Consider the following 23,025-nt stretch of genomic DNA (forward strand, 5'->3'; position numbering starts at 1 on the left):
ATATATATATATATATAATCTGTCTTTTTGCAGATTAGACAAACTGCCTTCTCCTTACACTAAACAAACAAAAAAAAGTCATATGTCCACTATTTTTTTTAAACTCTCCACTCGGAATCTATTTTACGTTTTCCCAACGATTTCGCTATTTTTTCCCCCGCGTGCACTAATTGACTGAAAGAGCGAGCGCTGGGCGCGCGCCCGACACTGTGGCGCGAGCGTGATGACGTCACGTTATCGATGGGAAAATGCATTTGTAGACAATATGATTTGCCTGAGCGACTAAGAGACACCGAGAGTAACAAGCGGTAGAAAATGCATTGATGGATGGGCTAGAAAGGACAGAGTTAAAAAAAAAAATAAAAAAAATTTATACGGTCGGCGGGCCGTAGTTTGGGGACCGAAATAACAGATTTAACATAGACTTGTACACAGCATCTACAAGACACCAGGCTAGCACGGGGGGGATAATGACTAATGTTCGGGGGAAATTTGCCGGCAAAGCAGCCCCTCCCGATACGCATGCAGATCATGTGCTGTGCGCAAAAAAGGGCAAGTAAAATGTCGATTAATGAATGACAATAATTGAAACTGTGCCGCAAACTTATTCCTAGCCTCTTTCTGCTCCATCACTCATTCACAAAGTACCCCATAATAGGAAGAAATGTTGAGTTCGAATCAGTGTCGTGAAAATATGCCAAATTATGTTTTAAATGTGTTATTCTGCAACAATAAATACATGATTGGACAGTTTGATAATAAATATTAATACACCTTTTTTAAACCCAGCAGGCACAAAACATTGGAACAAGGTTGAGAACTTGTTGAATTAGGTCCTGACGTTGAGCAACTCAAACATAACGTTGAAACAACATGCTTTTTGAACACGTTTAATCAATGTTGGGTTCTGATGTTGATTTGACCATAGAAATTTGGTCGTTTCCCAACCAATATTCCACAACACAAATACAAACCCTGTTTCCATATGAGTTGGGAAATTGTGTTAGATGTAAATATAAACGGAATACAATGATTTGCAAATCCTTTTCAACCCATATTCAGTTGAATGCACTACAAAGACAACATATTTGATGTTCAAACTCATAAACTTTATTTTTTATTTTTTGCAAATAATAATTAACTTAGAATTTCATGGCTGCAACACGTGCCAAAGTAGTTGGGAAAGGGCATGTTCACCACTGTGTTACATGGCCTTTCCTTTTAACAACACTCAGTAAACGTTTGGGAACTGAGGAGACACGTTTTTGAAGCTTCTCAGGTGGAATTCTTTCCCATTCTTGCTTGATGTACAGCTTAAGTTGTTCAACAGTCCGGGGGTCTCCGTTGTGGTATTTTAGGCTTCACGTTTTCAATGGGAGACAGGTCTGGACTACAGGCAGGCCAGTCTAGTACCCGCACTCTTTTACTATGAAGCCACGTTGATGTAACACGTGGCTTGGCATTGTCTTGCTGAAATAAGCAGGGGCGTCCATGGTAAAGTTGCTTGGATGGCAACATATGTTGCTCCAAAACCTGTATGTACCTTTCAGCATTAATGGCACCTTCACAGATGTGTAAGTTACCCATGTCTTGGGCACTAATACACCCCCATACCATCACAGATGCTGGCTTTTCAACTTTGCGCCTATAACAATCCGGATGGTTCTTTTCCTCTTTGGTCCGGAGGACACGACGCCCACAGTTTCCAAAAACAATTTGAAATGTGGACTCGTCAGACCACAGAACACTTTTCCACTTTGTATCAGTCCATCTTAGATGAGGTCAGGCCCAGCGAAGCCGACGGCATTTCTGGGTGTTGTTGATAAACAGTTTTCGCCTTGCATAGGAGAGTTTTAACTTGCACTTACAGATGTAGCGACCGACTGTAGTTACTGACAGTGGGTTTCTGAAGTGTTCCTGAGCCCATGTGGTGATATCCTTTACACACTGATGTCGCTTGTTGATGCAGTACAGCCTGAGGTATCGAAGGTCACGGGCTTAGCTGCTTACGTGCAGTGATTTCTCCAGATTCTCTGAACCCTTTGATGATATTACGGACCGTAGATGGTGAAATCCCTAAATTCCTTGCAATAGCTGGTTGAGAAAGGTTTTTCTTAAACTGTTCAACAATTTGCTCACGCATTTGTTGACAAAGTGGTGACCCTCGCCCCATCCTTGTTTGTGAATGACTGAGCATTTCATGGAATCTACTTTTATACCCAATCATGGCACCCACCTGTTCCCAATTAGCCTGTTCACCTGTGGGATGTTCCAAATAAGTGTTTGATGAGCATTCCTCAACTTTATCAGTATTTATTGCCACCTTTCCCAACTTCTTTGTCACGTGTTGCTGGCATCAAATTCTAAAGTTAATGATTATTTGCAAAAAAATTAATGTTTATCAGTTTGAACATCAAATATGTTGTCTTTGTAGCATATTCAACTGAATATGGGTTGAAAATGATTTGCAAATCATTGTATTCCGTTTATATTTACTTCTAACACAATTTCCCAACTCATATGGAAACGGGGTTTGTACAACATTGAAACAACATACTTTTTGACAAAGTTTATTCAATGTCAAGTTGTGACGTTGATTTGACCATTGAAATTTGGTTGTTTCCCAACCAATATTCTACAACATAAATACAACGTTGAAACATGCTTTTTGACGACGTTTAATCAAAGTCAGGTTGCGACGTTGATTCGACCGTTGAAATTTGGTCATTTCCCAACCAACAACGTGGATCCAACGTTAGACATCAATGTTGTTTCAAAGTCAGTTTTAAAGGACATGTATGTATAATTAACGCTGTATCAATGTGTGGTGCCTGCTGTGTATTGCCCTTTTTTATCAGGAGATCTCAAAGGGCTACCTGTTACAAAATGGTACAAAAGGAGAAATATGACTACTTTGGGACAAGTAATGATCAAAACCTTATATTTTTGAGCGTGAATATAAAGAGCTGCTCTGCTGTTTGATGTCATTTTGGCTCGAAATTGATATTTTTGCACTTGCTATTTTTCTGAATATGTTTGCAAAAGCAGGTGAACATTTCTCTGTGGCTTGAGGAAGAACAGAAACATTCATGTGTCTCTCACAGCGGCTGTATTGATCAGCGACCCGGCGTCACCCCGCCGCGTAATACCAATGGCGGGGTTGTACCTGTCGGCGCTGACACATGACACTGTCTCTCCGCATCAGCAACAGACGCTCCTCATGGCTCGTCTAATAGCCGTGAAATTGGAAAGCTGGTTTGAGGGGAAATGGGCCATCCCCACTCTGGTGGCGTTTGCCAAAAGCAATCCTAATCTTGCAATCTGGCCGCTCAGCCTCAGCGGCCCGGCGCCTCACGTGCTAATAATGGAGGACCTCACGTCGGTCTGACACCTCGCCATGATCACAACATGTGCAGGACTTAAGTGGAATTAATCAGCGACTTTACTCGGTGCATGGATTCGTGCCTTTCATGCAGTTCTTTGGAGCCGTGAACGGGCTGTACTTGCATATTAAGAGATTATTTGTGCATCCATCGGATTTTAAATGAAATCAATTTCCATTAAACCAAAGCAGCTTGAAGTCAAAGTGTTGACTTTTTACACACCTGGCATCATTTCTATATGCATTTAGTTTTATTTGAGTTGATCACTATTGGTATTCAAAACAAGCTTAATGATGGATTAATGCCGTGTTTTTCAACCAATGTGCCGAGATACAGTCTGGAGATTATCTAATTTCACATATTTGAGTTAAAAATATTTTTTGCAAACCAGTAATGATGTGTTGTTGATGTTGAGTGTCGGTGCTGTCTAGAGCTCGGCAGAGTAACCGTGTAATACTCTTCCATATCAGTAGGTGGCAGCCGGTAGCTAATTGCTTTGTATATGTCGGAAACCGCGGGAGGCAGCGTGCAGGTAAAAAAGTATCTAATGCTTAAACCAAAAATAATCAAAAAGGTGAGTGCCCCCTAAGAAAAGGCATTGAAGCTTAGGGAAGGCTATGCAGAACAAAACTAAAACTGAACTGGCTACAAAGTAAACAAAAACAGAATGCTGGACGACAGCAAAGACTTACTGTGGAGCAAAGACGGCGTCTACAATGTACATCCGAACATGACATGACAGTCAACAATGTCCCCACAAAGAAGGATTAAAAACAACTGAAATATTCTTGTTTGCTAAAACAAAGTAGATGCGGGAAATATCGCTCAAAGGAAGCTGCTACAGGAAAATACCAAAAAAAGAGAAAAAGCCACCAAAATAGGAGCGCAAGACAAGAACTAAAACACTACACACAGGAAAACAGCAAAAAACTCCAAATAAGTCACGCCGTGATGTGACAGGTGGTGACAGTACACCTACTTTGAGACAAGAACTATATTGATGCATGCTTGGTTATGGTTTAAAGCAGGGGTCACCAACGCTGTGCCCGCGGGCACCAGGTAGCCCGTAAGGACCAGATGAGTAGCCCGCTGGCCTGTTCTAAAAATAGCTCAAATAGCAGCACTTACCAGTGAGCTGCCTCTATTTTTTAAATTGTATTTATTTACTAGCAAGCTGGTCTTGCTTTGCCCGACATTTTTAATTCTAAGAGAGACAAAACTCAAATAGAATTTGAAAATCCAAGAAAATATTTTAAAGACTTGGTCTTCACTTGTTTAAATAAATTCATTGATTTTTTTTACTTTGCTTCTTATAACTTTCAGAAAGACAATTTTAGAGAAAAAATACAACCTTAAAAATGATTTTAGGATTTTTAAACACATATACCTTTTTACCTTTTAAATTCCTTCCTCTTCTTTCCTGACAATTTAAATCAATGTTCAAGTACATTTATTTGTTCTATTGTAAAGAATAATAAATACATTTTAATTTAATTCTTCATTTTAGCTTCTGTTTTTTCGACAAAGAATATTTGTGAAATATTTCTTCAAACTTATTATTATTAAAATTCAAAAAAATTATTCTGGCAAATCTAGAAAATCTGTAGAATCAAATTTAAATCTTATTTCAAAGTCTTTTTAATTTCTTTTAAAATTTTTGTTCTGGAAAATCTAGAAGAAATAATGATTTGTCTTTGTTAGAAATATAGCTTGGTCCAATTTGTTATATATTCTAACAAAGTGCAGATTGGATTTTAACCTATTTAAAACATGTCATCAAAATTCTAAAATTAATCTTAATCAGGAAAAATTACTAATGATGTGCCATAAATTCTTTTTTTAATTTTTTCAAAAAGATTCGAATTAGCTAGTTTTTCTCTTCTTTTTTTCGGTTGAATTTTGAATTTTAAAGAGTCGAAATTGAAGATAAACTATGTTTCAAAGTTTAATTGTCATTTTTTGTGTGTTTTCTCCTCTTTTAAACCATTCAATTAAGTGTAAATATAATTAATTATTAATAATAACTGAGTTAAAGGTAAATTAAGCAAATTGGCTATTTCTGGCAATTTATCTAAGTGTGTATCAAACTGGTAGCCCTTCGCATTAATCAGTACCCAAGAAGTAGCTCTTGGTTTCAAAAATGTTGGTGACCCCTGGTTTAAAGTCATACCCAACAATTGCGACACAATTTTGATTGTCTACTGAGTTTCATTTTTTAATGATTTCTGCTGGTGGTGTGCCTCCGGATTTTTCAACGAAAAAAAATGCGCCTTGGCTCAAAAAAGGTTGAAAAACACTGGATTAATGTATTGACTGATAAGGAATGTAGTGCACTGCCTGGGTGCAACCAGCAGAGGTGCTAGTCTGCTGTCTAGAGATGTCTTTCATTACCACTCATTTAAAGTTAATGCTGTTGAAAGCAATAAATATTTTGATGTATTTTTCGATATTTCAAATTGGTACTGACTCTCTTTGGAAAAAAATAACAGTAATTCCATTGATCATTGATTTCTCTCATAGGTCATTATATAGAATGTAAAAACGACCGGTGGTAAGAAACTGGCAGCGCAGTCGCCTGAATATTGCCGTCGAAATAACAGCGGTACAGTTTTTCAATTTACAGTAGCATACTGTACAAAAAAAATAAAAATGGCACAATTTCACCGTCAAAATAACAGTGGTACCGTTTTTCAATTTAAAACACTTGCAGCTTAGTCAGTTTTACAGTCAAAATTAGAGCGGTTCCATTTTTCAATTAACAGTAATATACTTTACACACAACGAACATAGTTTACAGTAAAAAAAAAAATGGTAGAATTTTACCGTTTTTCAATTTATATTAATAGACTGTAAAAAATAATTAATAATAATGGCTGTAGCTTTTACAGTAAAAAACAAACGAAAAACCTGCCAGCTCTGTCACCTAATTTTGTTGTCAGAATAACAGTGGTACCGTTTTTCAATTTAAAGTAATGCACTGTAAAAAAACAAAAAACTAAACAACCAAAAAACGGTCGTAGATTTTAAGATTAAAATACTGGCAGCTCAGTCTCTGAATGTTACAGTCAAAATTACAGCGGTATCATTTTTCAATTTACAGTAATATACTTTACAAACAACTAACATATAGTCTACAGTTAAAAAAAATGGTAGAATTTTACCGTCAAAATAACAGTGCTACCATTTTTCTATTTATATTAATAAACGGTAAAAAAAAAATAACGGCTGTAGCTTTTACGGTAAAAAAAACCTACAAAACCTGTCAGATCAGTCGCCTAATTTTGTCAGAATAACAGTAGTACCGTCTTTCAATTTACAGTAATGCACTGTAAAAAAAACAAAAAAAAACGGCCGTAGATTTTAACTTTAAAACACTAGCAGCTCAGTTTCTGAATGTTACAGTCAAAATGACAGCGGTATAATTTTTCAATTTACAGTAATATACTTTACAAACAACGAACATATAGTTTACAGTAAAAAAAAAAAAGGTAGAATTTTACCGTCAAAATAACAGTAGTATCATTTTTCAATGTATATTAATACACGGTAAAATAAAAATAAAATAACGTCTCTAGCTTTTACGGTTAAAAAAAACAAACTGGCAGCTCAGTCGCCTAAATTTTATTGTCCAAATAACAGTGGTACCGTTTTTCAATTTACAGTAATGCACTGTACAATTTTTAAACTCACAATACTGATTTTACCGTAAAAACACTGGCAGAATTTTACCGTCAAAGTAACAGTGATACAGTAATGCATGGTAAAAACATTAATGCTAGATTTTACAGTAAAAAAAAAACAAAACCAGCAGCTCAGTCCTCTGATTTTTACAGTCAAATTAACAGTGGTATCATAGTTAAATTTGCAGGAATGCACTTCAAAAAGCAACAACTACTGTATAGATTTCAGAATAAAAAACTAAAATCTTAGTAACCCAAAATTTTACAGTCAAAATAACGGTGGTACTGTTCTTCAATTAACAGTAATACATGGTAAAAACAACTGTTGTAGGTTTATGATGAAACAACCGGCAGCTCAGTTGCCTGAATTATACCGTAATAATAAAAGTGCTAACATTTTTCAATATAAGGTAATGCGCTATAAAAATGACTGCAGATTTTCTATCATCCAATCAATCAATCAATCAATCAATCAATCAATCAATCAATCAATCAATCAATCAATATCCTCATTGTCACTCTTTTCTAGCGACAGAGCTAACAGTTTTTGTGTTTTTTTTACACCAAAATCCGCAAAGTATTTATTTTCTACAGTGTCCAACGCATCCAGCCACTCACTGGACACATACATATAAAAACAACAAAAACAGCAGCAGTCACTCAACACAATTCAAAATAAATGACTTACTTACATTAACATAAAAACAAAATGCTTCAGTAAAAACAAATACAATGCCCCAATAGAAACAGTTTCCCAATCCTTTAAAATGGCCTGAAATTCCCCCAAAAGGGATCAGCTGACCTCAGATCCTTCTGTAGGTTATTCCATACCATCAAAATAACAATGGTACCGTTTTTACAAATGTTCCGGCAAAATTCTAGCGACAGAGCTACCAGTTTTGTTTTGTTTTTTTATGCCAAAATCCGCAAGATCTATCTTTTCTACAGAGTACTGCGCATCCAGCCACTTACTGGACACATACATATAAAAACAACAGAACCAGCAGCAGTCACACACCACAATTCAAAATAAATTACTTACATATATTAACAATGTATACAATGTTTCAGTAAAAACAAATAACATGCTCAATAGAAACAGTTCCTCGATCCTTTAAAATATCCTGAAATTCCCCCAAAGGGATAATCTCAGGTAACCTCAGATCCTTCTGTAAGTTATTTCATACCGTCAAAATAACAGTCGTACCGTTTTTACTGTAAAAACCCTCATAATTGTTACAGCACAATTCTAGAAACAGAGCTACCAGTTTTGTTTTGTTTTTTATACCAAAATCTGCAAATTCTTTTCTACAGAGTACTACGCATCCAGCCACTCACTGGACACATACATATATATATATATATATATATATATATATATATATATATATATATATATATATATATATATATATATATATATATATATATATATATATATATATATATATATTTATATATATATTTATATATATATATATATATATATATATATAGAAACCCTCATAATTGTTACAGCACAATTGTAGCGACATAGCTACCATTTAGTTTTTTACACCAAATTCCGGAAAAAAAAAAAATGTCTACAGTGCACTGCGCATCCAGCCACTCACTGGACATATACATATAAAAAATTTTAAAAAACTGCAGCAGTCACTCACCACAATTCAAAATAAACGACTTATATATATTTACACAAAAACAAAATGTTTCAGTAAAAACAAACACAATGCCCAAAAGAAACAGTTTCTCGATCCTTTAAAATGGCCTGAAATTCCCCCAAAGGGTTAATCTCAGGTAACCTCAGATCCTTCTGTAAGTTATTCCATACCGTCAAAATACCAGTGGTACCACAATTCTAGCGACAGAGCTACCAGTTTTTTTTTTTACACAAAAATCTGCTATTTATTTTTTCTACAGTGTACTACACATCCAACCACTCACTGGACACACACACACACATACATATATATATATATATATATATATATATATATATATATATATATATATATATATATATATATATATATATATATATATATATATATACATATATATATATACAAACCCCGTTTCCATATGAGTTGGGAAATTGTGTTAGATGTAAATATAAACGGAATACAATGATTTGCAAATCCTTTTCAACCCATATTCAATTGAATGCACTACAAAGACAACATATTTGATGTTCAAACTCATAAACTTTATTTTTTTTTTGCAAATAATAATTAACTTAGAATTTCATGGCTGCAACACGTGCCAAAGTAGTTGGGAAAGGGCATGTTCACCACTGTGTTACATGGCCTTTCCTTTCAACAACACTCAGTAAACGTTTGTGAACTGAGGAGACACATTTTTGAAGCTTCTCAGGTGGAATTCTTTCCCATTCTTGCTTGATGTACAGCTTAAGTTGTTCAACAGTCCGGGGGTCTCCCTTGTGCTATTTTAGGCTTCACATTTTCAATGGGAGACAGGTCTGGACTACAGGCAGGCCAGTCTAGTACCCGCACTCTTTTACTATGAAGCCATGTTGATGTAACACGTGGCTTGGCAGTGTCTTGCTGAAATAAGCAGGGGCGTCCATGGTAACGTTGCTTGGATGGTAACATATGTTGCTCCAAAACCTGTACGTACCTTTCAGCATTAATGGCGCCTTCACAGATGTGTAAGTTACCCATGTCTTGGGCACTAATACACCCCCATACCATCACACATGCTGGCATTTTAACTTTGCGCCTATAACAATCCGGATGGTTCTTTTCGTCAGACCACAGAACACTTTTCCACTTTGTATCAGTCCATCTTAGATGAGTTCAGGCCCAACGAAGCCGACGGCGTTTGTGGGTGTTGTTGATAAACGGTTTTCGCCTTGCATAGGAGAGTTTTAACTTGCACTTACAGATGTAGCGACCAACTGTAGTTACTGACAGTGGGTTTCTGAAGTGTTCCTGAGCCCATGTGGTGATATCCTTTACACACTGATGTCGCTTGTTGATGCAGTACAACCTGAGGGATCTTAGCTGCTTACGTGCAGTGATTTCTCCAGATTCTCTGAACCCTTTGATGATATTACGGAGCGTAGATGGTGAAATCCCTAAATTCCTTGCAATAGCTGGTTGAGAAAGGTTTTTCTTAAACTGTTCAACAATTTGCTCACGCATTTGTTGACAAAGTGGTGACCCTCGCCCCATCCTTGTTTGTGAATGACTGAGCATTTCATGGAATCTACTTTTATACCCAATCATGGCACCCACCTGTTCCCAATTTGCCTGTTCACCTGTGGGATGTTCCAAATAAGTGTTTGATGAGCATTCCTCAACTTTATCAGTATTTATTGCCACCTTTCCCAACTTCTTTGTCCTGTGTTGCTGGCATCAAATTCTAAAGTTAATGATTATTTGCAAAAACAAATTTTTTTATCAGTTTGAACATCAAATATGTTGTCTTTGTAGCATATTCAACTGAATATGGGTTGAAAATGATTTGCAAATCATTGTATTCCGTTTATATTTACATCTAACACAATTTCCCAACTCATATGGAAACGGGGTTTGTATATAAAACCAACAAATACAGCAGCAGTCGCACCCCACAATTAAAAATAAACGACTTACATATATTATCATAAAAAGAATGTATACAATGTTTCAGTAAAAACAAACACAATGCCCAATAGAAACAGTTTCTCGATCCTTTAAAATGGCCTGAAATTCCCCCAAAGGGATTATCTCAGGTAACCTCAGATCCTTCTGTAAGTTATTCCATACCGTCAAAATAACAGTGTTACCGTTTTTAATGTAAAAAAACATCGTAAATGTTACAGCAAAATTCTAGCGACATTGCTACCATTTTGTTTTTTACACCAAATTCCGGAAAAAAAAAAATGTCTACAGTGTACTGCGCATCCAGCCACTCACTGGACATATACATATAAAAACAACAGAGACAGCAGCAGGCACACACCACAATTCAAAATAAACGACGTATATATATTAACATAAAAACAAAATGTTTCCGTAAAAACAAACACAATGCCCAATAGAAACAGTTTCTCGATCCTTTAAAATGGCCTGAAATTCCCCCAAAGGGATCATCTCAGGTAACCTCAGATCCTTCTGTAAGTTATTCTATACCGTCAAAATAACAGTGGTACCGTTTTTACTGTAGAAACCCTACATAATTGTTACAGCACAATTCTAGCGACAGAGCTACCAGTTTTGTTTTTTTACACAAAAATCTGCTATTTATTTTTTCTACAGTGTACTACACATCCAGCCACTCACTGGACACACACACACACATATATATATATATATATATATATATATATATATATATATATATATATATATATATATATATATATATATATATATATATATATATATATATATATATATATATATATATATATATATATATATATACATACACACACATATATAAAACCAACATATACAGCAGCAGTCGCACCCCACAATTAAAAATAAATGACTTAGATATATTATCATAAAAAGAATGTATACAATGTTTCAGTAAAAACAAACACAATGCCCAAAAGAAACAGTTTCTCGATCCTTTAAATTGGCCTGAAATTCCCCCAAAGGGATCAGCTCAGGTAACCTCAGATCCTTCTGTAAGTTATTCTATACCGTCAAAATACCAGTGGTACCGTTTTACTGTACAAACCCTCAGGGGCGGATTAAGAAATTTTGGCCCCCTGGGCCTGACATGGTCTTGGCCCCTCAACCCCCCGCGCGTGTGGGCGCACACACACGCACGCACTATGCAAGAAATACTGTATACTGTGAACAGACATGCACACTGTACTGTACAGAAGAGTGCACATACTGCACACACACTATTAGGTATACCACACAGACACTGACAAGCACAGGTTTCACACAGACACAGGGGGAGGGGATAAATGGCCTAAAAATAAACATTTTTGAAAATGATTACGCCCACTTCAGTGATGGTGCATTGGGTCATTTGAGAGATATTATGTATTGGAAGTTGGTAGCTATCATGAAATAAACCCCCCAACCCACCCAAAAAACTAAATCGGACATGATTTTTGCCCCCTTTTCCTCCCTTCTATCATTAAAAATAAAATAATATCTTAGGAAAACACATTGGCATAACGGCAGCTGTGCAGCAAATTGAGGCTCAAAGTCTGTATCTATTTGTGGTTAAGCTTGAGGAGAAGGAGAAAGGTAAAATGATAACATGCATCGGAGAGCACCACAAAGAAAGGTGTAGGCCAGTTCATGGTACAAGGGCTGCATGCAGGTCAAGATAGCCCATTTCCAAGAATGCTATAGTGGCTGGACAGGCACTGGACATGTCCTGAACTCAGTGTCAGACGTGGCTGCCGAATACTTGGATGAAGTGAAGCAGCTGACAGATCTCATGCTGCCCCATCTGAAGACTGTCCTGGCCAGGCAGAGGATGGATGAGGAGACCTTCCCAATGGACCCTGTCAGTGAACAGGCTAGTAACATTGATGGCACCCCTGTGCACAACATTGGGATGGAGAGACAATGTGGCAAGGTGGACTACAAACTGAAGAAGTTGGGCACACTGAACGCAGTCAATAGGTCAATAATTTTACAGAAGAGCCAGGAGCTTCAGAGGTTTCAAGGCAGCAGCACAAGCAAAAAGGGAGGTTGAACTCAACTGGAGTAAATTCATGAAGGCAAAATTCGAGAGTAGGGCAGATGAGAAACAAGAGATGGCTCAAAGAAAGGAGAGTAAGAGACTAGACATGCTGGACACACTGAAATCTTTTGATGGCCCCTTCACGATAGTGGGGAAGTTGAAAAGTTCCTTGTGGATGAAAGTCTGCACAAGAATGCAAAGCTGCAGAGAATGAAGCTTGAGGTTCAGTTTGCCAGAGAAAGCACCAAGCTTCTGCCTAAAGTCAATCCTATCTTCACAATCCAGGTGACACTTCCCAGAAATGGCAAAAGTGCAATTCTCCAAGTCATAATGGATACTTAGAATTTTATGGTGGTGGTAAGTATTCATGAAAACAGGTAGCCTAACATTAGTGAATGGGTGAATTCTGGAAATAACCTAAAAATCTTACACAGTGCACCTTTAAGCAAGGGGTTTCTTTCGTGCTTTCAATTTTGCAAAATCATCCACCACATCATTGAAGTCCAACTCTCTTGTCAGCTCACTCTCAATTGCCATTAGAGATAACGCATTTAATCTTTTCTGAGTCATTCTTGTGCGCAGCTCATTTTTTACTCTTGACAAAAGAGAGAATGAGCGTTCTCCCTCACAGTTACTGACCGGTAGAGTGAGAAAAATCTGTAGCGCAATGTATGTATTAGGAAACGTAGGCTGTAGTCCAAAATGTATTATTGTTTTGAGCAGTCCTGAAGGGGTCCTCTCCTCATCAGTGTTGTTGAGCTGTATAAAAGATTTGAACTGTATAAGCTCCTGTCCAAGACTTTCATTGAGGTCAGATGGGTATGATTCAGTGAGAATCTTGGCCTTGTGAAGGACTGAAGCATTGGACTCTGTATCCAAAGAGAAAAGGACACTGAACAAATTGTTCAGATGTTTGTAGGCCTCCAGACGGTGATTAAGGCTTGAACTCAGTTGATCAATAGAGGCAATAAATGTCTCTATTTGAAACAGTTGCCTTCCCTCAAGCACAACATCTGGGGATGCTGATTCATCAGCAAACTTTTTACGTTTCCTTGTCCGTTCAGCCCTGTAAGATGGGGTGCCACCCAACATGTTTAAGGCTTTCTGCTCAAAATGATCAAATAGATCTCTTTGGGAGAGAACAAAGGTGCGCAGAGATTCCAGCAATCTAACTGCTGTACCAAGGTCCATGTCTGCTTTTTGAAGTTGCAGACTTGTGGCCTGAAATCTGGACAGAACAGTGTCCCAAAAGCCTGCCATGAAGGCCATCTCAAGTGAATCCAGCTTCCGCACTAGACTGTCAGCTTCAGTTCGTGTGTCTCGTTTCTCTGTGTCATCAGTGGAAATAACCTGTAGTGCTGCTTTTATTTTACTGTAGTTCTGCCACAGTGCTTTGGTAGATTCTGCACGGCAACTCCAACGCGTGTTGGATAAAGCTTTAAGTGTGAGATCTATGTTGGAATTGCCAAATACCCTGTCCCATCGGTGTGTGGATGCAGTTGTGAAGTTGTAAATAGACTGAATCAAGTCAAAATACTTAGAGACTTCATTTCCACATCTGTCAATGCTGTTGACTCCCACCAAATTCAAAGAGTGAGCTGCACATGGAATATAGTGTATTAATGGGTTGCTTTTCTTTAAGTGAGCCTGCAACCCATTATACCTCCCTGACATGTTGCTGGCATTATCATAAGCCTGCCCCCTGCAATTTGACAGCTCTAACCCTAGATTTTCCAACACAGACATGACACAGTTAGCCAAACTTTCACCTGTATGGCTAGTAATGGGCTCAAAACCCACAAAGCGTTCAACAACACTGCCCTCTTTGCTAACAAAACGGAATATGAATGTCAATTGGTCCACATGAGATAAATCTGGGGTTGAATCCACAATGATAGAGTAGTATTTGCTTGCTTGCAGTTCATCTGCTATAGCCTGTTTGGTTTTTGCACCCATCAATTCAATGAATTCCTCACAAATGGTGGAGGACAGATATGAGGTATTACCTCGACCCATCTGCCCAAACTTTCTGATGTGATCCTTTAGAAAGGGATCAAATTCAGCCAGGACCTCCAGAATACCAAGGTAGTTCCCATTGAGAGGAGACCCTAACGATTCATTTTTACCCCTAAATGCAAGGCCCCTTTCTGCAAGGAATTTAATGACTGCAACAACTCTTTGTAACACCTGCCTCCAATAGCTGCTCTCTGCCTGAAACTGTTTGAACAGGTCTGCATCAACTGTGGCACCTTTGGCGCGGTTCAAGACTGCTTGCATGCAGGTTATGTGCTCAGCACTTCGCTCATGTTCACCAAATCTTTCTGAGTGTTTCCAATCACAATAGCCTGTCACAAAAGAATGCGTTTTTGGGGAAAACAGTTTGCATGCAAAGCAGTAAACATTACCAGTAGAGGGAGAGTACATCAGCCACTCTCTTTGTACTCGTTGTCCATTGGGCAAGTGTGAAGTAAAATGTTCATTGTTTAGGCATCGGGTTTTGCCTCCTAGCCCACTGTTCCTCACAGAAGCTGGATAATGGCTGTGACGGTTGTGAAATGATTTTGCACCTCTTTGAATAAGAACTTCCTTCATTGACTCAGTGAGGGTCTCAGCCCATTTAGCGGGATCACTAGGTAGAGTTGTCACTGTAGATGGTGTTGAAGAAAGATTCAGCTCATTTTCTATGCTGTCCAGAGGTGCAGTGACCTCACATTCATCCGAGCAACTGGCTACTGCTGAATTGGTTGAATCATAAGCATCAGAAGCATTTGGTTCAGTGTCTACACTTGTAGTGGTCTCAGGATCTTGGGAGCTACATGCTAGCTCAGGTGCATTGCTAACCTTAGCTGAATTTGCAGTAGCATTTATAGAATTGCTTTCAGCAGATGTCTTTGTACTGAAGAAGCTGGAGATATTTGGAACACTCTCAAGTAAAACTGATTCCTTTTTTTTCTTTTCTTGCTGAATTTTTTTTCTAGCTCCTCCACTTAAACGTTTATGATCCATATTTCCCTTCTTTCTTTGCACATTGGCTCTTTGCCTATCACAACAGATAAACCAACTATGTGTGTGTGTGTGTGTGTGTGTGTGTGTGTGTGTGTGTGTGAGTTTGTTTGTGTGTTTATGATCGGTGCTGCTTCCTTCAAGTGTGTGAGGTGATTTAGAAAACTAGCAACCCAGCATCAACACTCCAAAGCAGAGAATAACAGCTTACTAGCATAGACAATTGAGAGCAGAGAATCAACTGATTCGTCTGATAGACAGCAGGAGAGCAGAGTGGTCAGTGATGATCGAATCAAGAAAATGTCTAAATGGCAAGGGAACAGACTGATTTGTACTGAGGAGAAAGAGAGAGAGAGCCAATTACAGTGAAATATATTCCAAAAGAGCCAAGTGACTAGCTGAAGGCAGGGACAAATGCCTTGGAGTGACCAACAAGAGTGCAAAGTACCAAATGGCAAAATGTGGAAAGACCAACAGGCAGATCTGCTTTTACCTCTTATCTTCACAACCAAAAAGTTGCTAAATGATGTTTTCAGTCGCTAGCCAGGTATGGCCAAAAGACGCGAAATCTAGCGGCAAAGTCGGTCAATCACACTGACAGTGAAACAAATATTTTGAAAAGATAATAATTGTACACCTTTGTGCACTTTAGTCTTCTATCTAAATATTTTCACAAAGGACACCAAGGCAGCTTGCTAGCTATGATGGGAGCAACAATGTCTGATAGACAGCAGGAGAGCAGAGTGGTCAGTGATGATCCAATCAAGAAAATGTCTAAATGGCAAGGGAACAGACTGATTTGTACTGAGGAGAAAGAGAGAGCCAAGTACAGTTAAATATATTCCAGAGCCAAGTGACTAACTGAAGGCAAAGACAACAGCCAGATACCTTAGCAGAGACCAACAAGAATTCAAAGTACCTAATAGCAAGATGGCGAGACCAACACAATAAATTGTATTAGGATTTAATTTATTAACGTTAATCTTAACAGCCAAAAAGTTGCTGAATAATGTTTGTAGTCGCTAGCCAGGTATGCCCAAAACAAGAGTCGCTAAACCTAGCAGCAAAGTTGCTTAATTGCAACACACTCTAGGATTCAGGGGAATTAAGGATAATAAAGATATTAATTGTACAACTTTTTGTACTTTTTTTCTAGTTTTTTGAGTCGCCAGCCATGTATGGCCAAAAGTCGCTAATTGAATGCCAAAGTTGCTTAATCGCCAACACACTGGGACTCACTGAAGGACTGACTGAATAAAAAAGATAATTAAGATAATTGTGTACTTTTCTCTTCTGATATTTTCTCTAAGGACCCCAAGCTATCTGCAAGCAGCAATAATGTCTGACAGACAGGAGAGCAGAGTGGTCAGTGATGAATGGCAAGGGAACAGGCTGATTTGTACTGAGGAGAAAGAGAGAGAGAGAGCCAATTACAGTGAAATATATTCCAAAAGAGCCAAGTGACTAGCTGAAGGCAGGGACAAATGCCTTGGAGTGACCAAGAAGAGTGCAAAGTACCAAATGGCAAAATGTGGGAAGACCAACAGGAAGATCTGCTTTTACCACTTATCTTCACAACCAAAAAGTCGCTAAATGATGTTTTTAGTCGCTAGCCAGGTATGGCCAAAAGACGCGAAATCTAGCGGCAAAGTCGGTCAATCACACAGTGAAACAAATAATTTTAAAAAGATAGTAATCGTACAATGTCTTGTACTTTTGTCTTCTTTCTTAATATTTCTCAAAGGACACCAAAATGTCGCTATCTGCAGGCAGCTTGCTAGCTATGATGGCAGCAACAATGTACCTTAGAGTGACTGACCAACAAGAGCTCAAAGTACCTAATGGCAAAATGTGGAGAGACAGACACAATAAATTGCATTAAGATGAAGAGAACTGTTGCTATTATTAATCTTAACATCAACCAGAAAGTCGCTAAATGTCACCAGCCAGGTATGGCCAAAAGTCGCTTAATTGGCCACACACAGTAACAGAGAAACTAACAAAAAAAAGATCATAAAGATAATAGTTGTACAACTGTGTGTACTTTTGTCTTCTTTCTAAATATTTTCCCAAAGGACACCAAAATGTTGCTATCTGCAGGCGGGAGCGTGCCTATGTTCCCCGGGTCCTATGTTCCCCGGGTCCTATGTTCCCCGGTTGTTCCTGGGTCTTTGTATGCGACCGGGGAACTTAGGACCCTTTTTCTAAAAAAGGGTCCTATGTTCCCTGCATTGTATCTGGCGAAATTGCGAAATTGTGCCCTGACCAAAACCATCCCTAAACCTAACCTGTCACAGGGCGTTGTGGAGCACTTTTTTTTGGCGAAATTGTGCCCTGACCAAAACTATCCCTAAACCTAACCTGTCACAGGGCGTTGTGGAGCACTTTTTTGGCGAAATTGTGCCCTGACCAAAACCATCCCTAAACCTAACCTGTCACAGGGCGTGCGGCAGCAGATAGAGCAACTCAAACGCGAACTTCCTTCCTTCGACAACTTAAACGCGTCTCTGTCATGCGTGTCTGCGTGCGTCTTACTTAGTCGCGCATTGGAAGCAGCGGGGAACATAGAACCCTTTTCTGGAAAAAGTGTTGTACGTTCCCCGCAGCGGGGAACATAGAACCCTTTTTTTTAAAAAGGGTCCTTAGTTCCCCGGTAGAGGGGAACATAGGACCCGGGTAACATAGGGACGGGGAACATAGGGATGACCCGCTGCAGGCAGCTTGCTAGCTATGATGGCAGCAACGATGTCTGCCAGACAGGAGAGAGTGGTCAGTGACGATCGAATCGAGAAAATGACAAAATGGGTCAAAGACCAAAAAGTTATTAACTGACAGCAGTGACAAATGTCAGACTGTAAACTTTCTCGAAAGAAAAGGACAAAATGGGAAGATGCTGATAATAACAGCAAAATGGAAAATATAAGAATTTCCAAGTAATGCTCAACTCAAGTGTGTGTGTGTGTGTGTGTGCGCGCGTTAAACTTCTTGTTGAATGATTTCAAATTATCTCTGAGTCTGAACTGAGGGAAAGGAAACCAAATTTTGAGCAGTCTCTCACGAGTTCAAAATACCAAATGAGGAGATTCTAAAAGAACAGACCGGTTTATGAAAGACTTGATGGGGGAGGGGCACAGCTAAGAATACTTGAGTGAGATTCTGTGATCCAAATTCGAGATAGAGCTTTTTGATAATGATAATTTGTCAGAGTAAGGTTGTGTAATCAAAATTTGAGAATGAGCTTTGTCAATCAATCAAGAATATTTGCATTAAGTTCTGTGATCAAAATTCAGAAACAACCTTTAATAATTGATAAAGAATATGTGAGTGAGGTTGTGTGATCCATCCAATTTGAGAATTAGCTTTGATAATAATGATTGAGAGCCTCTGGCCCTCTGTGGATCATGGCCGCGGGGCCAATTTTGCCTGGCCCCTTGGGGCCTCTGTGGGTCGTGGCCGCGGGGCCAAGTTGGCCTGGCCCCTTGGGGCCTCTGACCCTCTATGGATCGGGGCCAAGTTGGCCTGACCCCTCGGGGCCTCTGGCCCTCTATGGATCATGGCCGCGGGGCCAAGTTGGCCTGACCCCTTAGGACCTCAGGCCCTCTGTGGGTCGCGGCCGCGGGGCCAAGTTGACCTGGCCCCTTGGGGCCTCTTACCCTCTATGGATCGTGGCCGCGGGGCCAAGTTGACCTGGCCCCTTGGGGCCTCTGGCCTTCTGTGGCTCGCGGCCGCGGGGCCAAGTTGGCCTGGCCCTTTGGGGCCTCTGGCCTTCTGTGGGTCGTGGCCGCGGGGCCAAGTTGGCCTGGCCCCTTGGGGCCTCTGACCGTCTATGGATCGTGGCCGCGGGGCCAAGTTGACCTGGCCCCCTGGGGCCTCTGACCCTCTATGGATCGTGGCCGCGGGGCCAAGTTGGCCTGGCCCCTTGGGGCCTCTGACCGTCTATGGATCATGGCCGCGGGGCCATGTTGGCCTGGCCCCTTGGGGCCTCTGGCCCTCTGTGGGTCGCGGCCGCGGGGCCAAGTTGACCTGGCCCCTTGGGGCCTCTTACCCTCTATGGATCATGGCCGCGGGGCCAAGTTGGCCTGGCCCCTTGGGGCTTAAGATTATTATTTTTGCAAAAGTAGTTTTGCTTGGGTCGCGGCCGCGGGGCCAAGTTGGCCTGGCCCCTTGGGGCCTCTGGCCCCCTGGGCCTGGGCCCGGTAGGCCCGGTCATTAATCCACCTATGCAAACCCTACATAATTGTTACAGCACAATTCTAGCGACAGAGCTACCAGTTGTTTTTTTTTTACACAAAAATCTGCTATTTATTTTTTCTACAGTGTACTACACATCCAACCACTCACTGGACACACACACACACACATATATATATATATATATATATATATATATATATATATATATATATATATATATATATATATATATATATATATATATATATATATATATATATATATATATATAAAACCAACATATACAGCAGCAGTCGCACCCCACAATTAAAAATAAATGACTTAGATATATTATCATAAAAAGAATGTATACAATGTTTCAGTAAAAACAAACACAATGCCCAAAAGAAACAGTTTCTCGATCCTTTAAAATGGCCTGAAATTCCCCCAAAGGGATCATCTCAGGTAACCTCAGATCCTTCTGTAAGTTATTCCATACTGTCAAAGTAACAGTGGTACCGTTTTTACTGTAAAACCATCATAAATTCTAGCGACAGAGCTACCAGTTTGTTTGTTTTAATACATTTTTTTCCAACAGTGTACTTACTACGCATCCAGCCACTCACTGGACACTTCATTAGGCACACCTGCTCAATATAGAAGCTGTGTAAAAACAACACAATCTGCAGAAAATGGTCTTGCCGCGGTCAAAAAAAACAACTTTCCAACTTTGTCAATATCGGGAGTGCTTCGTCCACACGCACGTATGTCCCGGAGGATGCCTGAGCGGAGAACACTTGTTACACAACGGAAGACGCCTGGTGGAACTCACCCCGTTAGCGGCGCAGCATCAAGTAGTCGTGCGGCAGAAGGAGCTCCTTGCGCGGCGTGCTTGCATCCCTCGCATCGGGGGGCGGGCTCCGCGTTGACGCCAGGAAACGCTCTCACACGGGCGGACACACGGACGCCCCACAGGCGTGCGGTCACTGCGGGGAGTAAAGCACCGCGGTGGGCAGGCAGGCTCTGACGGGGGCAAGTGAGTCCATTTCGCCTGCGTTGGCTTTGCCCAAGTGCGGAGGGGAAGGGAGGGGGGAGTGGCTCTCTGGATGGGGAGGGGGAGGGGCGTGGACGCAACAGTGGGTGCGGATGACGTCTTTTTCCTTGGTGCTCTGAAGTTCACGCCAGGCGAGGCGTGGACACCTTTAGAGTTTTATTTGAATTATTATTATTATTATTTTTTTGCACATTTGCATTTTTCAGCTGCGGTGAGTACCCGGCCCGTAATACACTTTTCCACCACTTGTGGCAGTAATGCATCTGTCGGTTGACCGAGTGACGCGTGACACGCTCGGAAGAAATCCGGAGCAAAAATGATGAATAACTGGATGTGAATTCCGGTTGCGTGACGATACCGGATAGAAATGACATCGATTTGGCCGAGGATTGAGCTTTTAGTACCTACTAGAGATGCGCGGATAGGCAATTATTTTATCCGCAACCGCATCACAAAAGTCGTCATCCACCCGCCATCCACCCGAACTAACATTTTATCAAAACCCCAACCGCCCGCCACCCACCCGTTGTTATATATCTAATATAGACGATGCAAGGCATTAGTGAGGTTAGAAAGGTTTGCCTGTTAAAGAAAGGAGACTGATCCAATGCAGCAGAGACATTCAATGCGTGCCACGCATTAATATCTCTTGGCCACGCATTAGAGTCTAAGAGATATTAATGCGTGATAATATTATTTATCATTATTATAATATTATTGTCATTTCCATTAAGAAAGTGTTGACTATTATTGTTATTTTTTTCCCCTGGTCTTTAGTATTCCCTTTTTTAGTTTGTCGCGTACCACGTTTGCTGCTGGCGTTGCCATCTTTTTATTTTTTTCTTCTTCTTCTGTTGTGGTGTGCTGTGTCACGCCAAATTTCTTCCCCCTACAAAAACCTCCCCCCTACCCCCATTTGCTTCTGTTGTCATGTTTCCTCTTACGTCATTGACGTACGTACGTCAGGATACTTCGTCTTTGACAGCTGCTGGAATCTGAAGAAATCGATTATTGTTTTTTTTTGTACAGGCGCGAAACAGGACAGTCGCGTGCCGGTTAAGGACCCCCGGCAACTTTGTGACTTTATTGGACGCAGCCCCGGAAGTAAATGGGTGTGGGGTGGGGGGGTGGGGGGGATTTTGTAGGGGGGAAGAAATTTGGTGTGACAGCTGCAGCAGTGCCTGATGAATAATTGCCTGTTTCAAAGAGTGCTGCTCGTTTTTCGTATGTGGGTAACAACATTTAACTATGTATATATATTTCCGAATTGGTTCAACCGCCACCCGCCCGAATCTATTTAAAATCTATTTTTTTCGTCCTGCATCCGCCCGACCCGCGGATTACCCGCGGACTCCGCGGTTGTGTCCGCAAACCGCGCATCTCTAGTACCTACTAAGGGTGTGGGAAACAATCGATTCGAATTCGAACCGCGATTCTTACGCTGTGCGATTCAGAATCGATTCTCATTTTTAAAAAAACGATTTTTATTTTATTTATTTATTTATTTATTTAAATTTGTTTTTCATTTTAAAAACTTTTTTTTTTATTAATCAATCCAACAAAACAATACACAGCAATACCATAACAATGGAATCCAATTCCAAAACCAAACCCGACCCAGCAACACTCAGAGCTGCAATAAACAGAGCAATTGAGAGGAGACACAAACACGACACAGAACAAACCAAAAGTAGTGAAACAAAAATGAATATAATCAACAACAGTATCAATATTAGTTACAATGTCAAAATAGAAGTGATTAAAAATCCCTCATTGACATTATCATTAGACATTTATAAAAAAAAATAAAAAAAAGAACAATAGTGTCTTACACTTGCATCGCATCTCATAAGCTTGACAACACACTGTGTCCAATATTTTCACAAAGATAAAATAAGTCATGTTTTTGGTTCATTTAATAGTTAAAACACATGTACATTATTGCAATCAGTTGATAAAACATTGTCCTTTACAATTATAAAAGCTTTTTACAAAAATCTACTACTCTGCTTGCATGTCAGCAGACTGGGGTAGATCCTGCTGAAATCTATGTATTGAATGAATAGAG

General features: G+C 39.8%; 1 protein-coding gene across 1 annotated transcript in view; it reads right to left on the reverse strand.

Annotated features, from left to right (window-relative positions):
* Positions 1-20,911, reverse strand: part of htr5ab (5-hydroxytryptamine (serotonin) receptor 5A, genome duplicate b) — a 43,305-nt gene extending 22,394 nt beyond the window's left edge. Inside the window, exon 1 of the mRNA XM_062021641.1 lies at positions 20,736-20,911. The gene's annotated coding sequence lies outside the window, so the exon portion shown is untranslated. The remainder of the gene's footprint in view (positions 1-20,735) is intronic.
* Positions 20,912-23,025: the final 2,114 nt, after the last annotated feature.

Source organism: Entelurus aequoreus, linkage group LG15 (assembly GCF_033978785.1).
Source record: "Entelurus aequoreus isolate RoL-2023_Sb linkage group LG15, RoL_Eaeq_v1.1, whole genome shotgun sequence".
In the NCBI taxonomy this organism is placed as follows: Eukaryota; Metazoa; Chordata; class Actinopteri; order Syngnathiformes; family Syngnathidae; genus Entelurus; species Entelurus aequoreus.